Genomic DNA, 6,000 nt, shown 5'->3' with positions numbered 1-6,000 from the left:
ATTCCTACACGACCTGCTACCTCCTGCTCCCATCCTTACCCACTCTCAGTCCAACCACGATTATCTATTCTATTTCCCCTTCCCAGAATGATCCATGCATCCTTTCTTAGAAGTCTCCTTGTTATTTAGCTTCTCTGGCTTTGTGGATTATACCATGATTATTCATTACTTAACAGCCCATATCCACTTATGAGTGAGTATATATCATGTTTATCTTTCTGGGTCTAGGTTACCTCATTCAGAATGACTATTTCATTTGCCTGTAAATTTCATGATGTTATTTTTTTTAACAGCTGAGTAAGGTAAAAGTAACTTTTATTTGCCTAGTGTAATTGTCTTCTCCCAGGCTCACTACCTCAGTCTGCTAACCTAGCCTAGTCCTTGAAGCTCTAGCCTCCATATAATCCAATCTAGGCCTAGAATGTTTTCAGCCTCTGTGACTTACTACTAAATAAGCTCACTGTTTCTTGCTCTTTTTTTAAATTAGATATATTCTTTATTTACATTTCAAATGATTTTCCCTTTCTTGGTTCCCCCTCCCCAAAAGTCCCCCTGTTCCCCAATCAACCCCCCTCCCACTTCTCTGTCCTGGTATTCCCCTACACTGCTGCATAGAGCCTTTCCAGGACCAGGGGGCCTCTCCTTCCTTCTTCTTGGATATCATTTCCTCTGTGAATTGTGTCTTGGGTATTCCAAGCTTCTGGGCTAATATCCACTTATCAGTGAGTTCTTTTGTGATTGGGTTACCTCACTTAGGATGGTATTTTCCAGTTCCACCCATTTGCCTAAGAATTTCATGAATTCATTGTTTTTAATAGCTGAGTATTATTCCATAGTGTAAATATACCACATTTTCTGTATCCATTCCTCCCTTGAGGGACATCTGGGTTCTTTCCAGCTTATAAATAGGGCTGCTATGAACATAGTAGAGCATGTGTCCTTATTACATGCTGGGGAATCCTCTGGGTATATGCCAGGAGTGCTATAATGGGGTTCTCTGGGAGTATCATGCCCGGTTTTCTCAGGAACCACCAGAATGATTTCCAGAGTGGTTGTACCAGCTTGCAACCCCTCCAGCAGTGGAGGAGTGTTCCTCTTTCTCTACATCCTCACCAGCACCTGCTGTCTCCTGAGTTTTTTTTTTATTAGATATATTTTTATTTATATTTCAAATGATTTCCCCTTTTCTGGTCCCCCCACTCCCCTAAAGTCACATAAGCCCCCTTCCCTCCCCCTGTTCTCCCACCCACCCCTTCCCACTTCCCTGTTCTGGTTTTGCCTTATACTGCTACACTGAGTCTTTCCAGAACCAGGGGCCACTCCTCCATTCTTCTTGTACCTCATTTGATATGTGGATTATGTTTTGGGTATTCCAGTTTTCCAGGCTAATATCCACTTATTAGTGAGTGCATACCATGATCGATCTTTTGAGACTGGGTTACCTCACTTAGTATGATGTTCTCCAGCTCCATCCATTTGCCTAAGAATTTCATGAATTCATTGTTTCTAATGGCTGACTAGTGTATATATAGCACATTTTTTGCCTCCATTCTTCTGTTGAGGGATAGCTGCCTAGCTCCACTCAGCTGTGCTGGCTCAGTCTGCTCTCCAAGCTGACTGATTCAATTAGTTTCTCTCAGCTTCTCACGGAATTGCTCAGCTTGGACTCATAATAACTTTGGCAATATGTTCTAACCTTCTGGCTCCTTTTCATTCTTTGGTTCATTCTGTCTTCATCTGTGACTAGCATGTTCTCTATAACTGTTCTGGTTAATCTGCCTCCTTTCCTTTTCTCTCTGCTCTCCTACATAACCACTCCCCCTATCCCCACCCCCACCCCCATCTTCTTGTGAGAGTTGGACATATCCTATTCTGTCAAATCTTTCTCTGAGTCAACATTTTTGTCTACCTCTCAATTAGACATCACTTTAAAACATGGGTGATTCCTTCTACAAACTTTATCGTTCAGGATTAAAGCCATGTACTAAGAACATTTTTGTACTCCATCCTGATGGATTAAAGGTGTGTGCCAAGGGCTGAGCCACACTATAACTAGGAACATTTTTTTTCCTGTAAATAATGCAGTCTTTGGGTTCAGAGAAAGGGATCAAAAATCCTGCAACAGAATACTTCACTATGCAAATGTACCAGACTTTTTTCATCCATTCTTCAGTTGGGGAACATTTAGGTTGTTTGTAGTTTCTTGCTATTGTGAATAAACTGCTGTGCTCTGTGTCCTTGTGGTGGGATGGAGGGGCATTTGGAGATATATAGGACAGAGAGTATATGCCCCAAAGAGGTATAGCTGGGTTTTGAGGTAGATCTATTCCCAGCTTTCTGAGGAACTCCCATACCAATTTCCACAATGGTTGCACAAGTTTGCACCCACATCCGGAGTGGGAGGATGTTCCTCTTGCTCCATATCATTGACAGCATAAGCTGCCATGTCTCTTATTGATGTTACCCTTTTTACCAGGTATAAGATAGAATCTCAAAATAGTTTGATTTGCATTTCCCTGATGACTAAGGATGTTGAAAATTTAAGTCTTTCTCTGTCATTTGAGTTTCTTCTGTTGAGAATTCTTGATTTTATAGGTATACCCCATTTTCAAATTGAATTATTTGGTTCGTTGATGTATAGTTTCTTGAGTTTCATGTCTGTGGTATGCCCATTTGGTCTTCGTAATATATATATATTTTTAAGTGCTGACATTGGTTTCATGTGCAGTAAGTAGCTCCTTTATTTACCTTAAGCATAGCTTCACTTTCCTGCTGAGCTCCCAGTGAGCTTGAGTGTGTGGTGTAGCATGTATGGTAGAGCAAAGTGTTACCATGTACATCCTTGGGCCATGGATAAACTCCAGAAACTATCTCATAATAGTGCTCATGTTGCATCTTATGCATATTTCTCTTGATACACAATGCTTTGCCCAAGCAATTCAGTTGTCAGGGCCTGGCAAAATGCTACTGTATAGTCTAATTCTGAAGAAGCCAACATGCATAACCTCATGGCAACTCATATTGGTATTTGCTGATTTAAGTCTTTCAGACATCACAGTGCTGTACTTCATTTTGTCCAGCATGTAGAATCAACCGTTTCTTATTTGCCTCTAGTTGGTTTTATAGTATTTGATGCGGGAAAGCAAAGTTCAATACTGGCTCTATGAGCTTGGTTGACTGATGTTGCAAGTTTTTCTGGTATTGTTATATTTTTATATTCTGAGGATCAGTCTCTTGAGTCTTTTTACCCTCTAGATAAAGGATGAGCTTAGGACTAAAACCTTTCTTTGTCAAAACAATGAAAAGTTTCCATTCAATTGTAAATAGTATGATTCAACTCGGGTATTAACACTGGGCTGTGAGAGTAATGAATGGTCTAGTACATGTCTTTAGGAGAGGGAGTACTTTTCTCATTCAGTAGATACCAAACTATCACATGAGACACTAGATATAGGGCAAGAACTGCAATCACACAGGGCAATGTGGGTTGTAGAGTTGAAGACTTCTGGAATGTCTGAAACACTGTATTGGCTTCTGACAGCAGATCAGTAAACATGAACAGTTTTCTTTCCTAGGTTCATTGTTAAATGCTCATTGTACTTGTTGTCATGTTCTTCTTCCTCCTCCTCCTCCTCCTCCTTATCATCATCATCATCATTATCATCATCATCATCATCATTATCAACTTGACACAAGCTAGGGTCATTTCAAAAAAATAAAACCTCATATGAGAAAAGATGCCCATCATATTTTCCTGAAGGTAAACCTGTGAGGGTGACTTCTTGATTAATAATTAATGTGAGAAGGGCCACCTCCGTGTAGGTGATAACCCCTGATACACTGCTGGTCTTGACTAGTACAAGAGAGCAGACTAAACAGGCTATGCTAGTAAGCAGTATTCTTCCATGGCCTCTGTTCCTGCCACACTTCTTTTGAGTTCCTGCCATGTCATTCTTTAGTGATGGACTGTGATTGAACTGGACATGTAAGAAAAAAAAAATGAAGCCTTTCCTCTACAGTTTGCTTTTGGTCATGATGTTTATCACAGCAGTAGAAAGAAAGCTAAGACATGCATGTTGAAATTACAAGTCATCAATATTCAATTAAAGTCCAGTTAGGATATTTCTCTTAAAACATTAGACAGTGTGTGAAAAGCTTGACATGTCATATTACAAAATATGCTTTTATTCTCAGAATGAATTCTAAGAGAAACTGTTTGTTTTCATAGAAAAATAATTATCAGGAGAGGAAATATGGTCCAGTGGTGAAGAACAGTCTTTCAGAGAACATGAGTACATTTCAGTGTTCATGTCCACTAAAGGTCCAGAAGACCCTTTCCTCTTGCCTCTGTACGTACCCATACACATATATGTGCACATACAAAGATGCACGCACACACACATTCATATAATTAAAAATAAAATAAACCTCAAAAATAATTTAGTAACACAACTCTATATTAACATATACATTTGATTGTATTCTTTTTTGTTTTCTCTGTTTTCTTAAAGGCTGCACAATAATTTGAGAAGGTTTAGGCTAAAGTATTTTTTTCTCCATTGCAAATTTCATTCTAGATTTGGAAATAATTAAATGTCTACCAGGACAGTTACCCAGTAGTTCTTGATAGTATTAGAAAATATAATCATGGTTGATTTCAGTATGAAGTTTGTTTTAATCTCACCAGTAAATCACAGCTAAGCAGGAGGCACGAACACCCAGTCTTGCCTAGTTAACAGTTTGCACTGATCTGAGGGTTGAAAGTTACAAACTGACCCACAACTGAGCACATAAATCAGAAAGGGGGCTGGGATCTCTAGTCCCAGAAGGACATTTAGGGACTTCAGAGCCCGGGGGTGGGGTGGGGGGGCAGAGGGGTTACTATCCTAGAGGAGTGGAGAAAATTATGTCTCTGAAGAAACCAAGCAACGAGGAAATCCAGCATGGAAAATTGATTAGGTACATAAACAAAACAAAACAAAACAAAACAAAACACTGTTTGGTACCAATCCAGCCGTTCCATCTTTCCTTTAAGTTGTCGCTGCTCAGTTTGCAAGGTCACAGAAGAAGCTTCTCCCCTTTCACCACCCTGAGTCTCTTGAACTCTTATTATGGTAGGGAGGTGTAGGGAAAACGAGTGGGTGGGTACCTGTATACATGCCTGTATACCCATGTAGGGATGGCAGGGGCTGGAGTACCTGCCGAGGGACGCTGCTCAGCTGTCAGGAAGGTCTTTGCTCAGAAGACAAGACAGGGCCTTGTACCTATAGAGGAAGCCTGGTTGGGCAGGAGAGTCTTTGGTCCGGTCTGGTGGCTGAAGATGTGAGGCCTGTTCTGTTGCTCCTACACGGTGGGTTTTGATAAGAAGAGACAGTCCATGGTTTCAAAGCTATATTATAGAGAAATAGGGAAAGAAAAAGAAATAGATAAGTAAAGAGAGAATTAAAAGATAGAGAAGTGATCATAAAAACAAGTAGGAAGGAGGCGGTGGCGGCAGCAGTGGCTGCTCCAGCTGAAGGGCCATCAGCAGTGGAACCAAGGCGTCACAGGGACCAGTTAGGCCCTGCGCCCACGACCACTGACCTTCGCTGACCAGCCGGGCGGCAAGCAGCTGCAGTTGTGCGGCGCCTTTCCTGCACGGAAGCCACTTCAGAACTCGGCCTCCCACCAGTCAGGAGAGATGCATCCATCTTGGTTCCATACTCCAGGGATCGGACAGACTGAGGTACACAAACATAATCCGAGGCCAACACCGCGGTGGTGGTCTGAGCCCGACGGGCGTTGGCCTGCACCCAGGCCCTGGGCGGGTCGGGGGGGGGACATCGGGGTGCCAACCCAGCCAGGAGGTTTTTTGCCCAGGCCTGCGTGCGCGCCGCCACCATTTTGCCTGCAGGACGACAGAGAGCTCTGGCGGGCAGACCTGTAACAGGCATAGCCTGAGGCTAACAAAGCGGGGGTCTAGGCCCCAAAAGGCACAGGACTGACCCCAAGAACTGGGCG

Source organism: Apodemus sylvaticus, chromosome 3 (genome assembly GCF_947179515.1).
Source record: "Apodemus sylvaticus chromosome 3, mApoSyl1.1, whole genome shotgun sequence".
Classification (NCBI taxonomy): domain Eukaryota; kingdom Metazoa; phylum Chordata; class Mammalia; order Rodentia; family Muridae; genus Apodemus; species Apodemus sylvaticus.
This window is presented reverse-complemented; position numbering follows the sequence as displayed.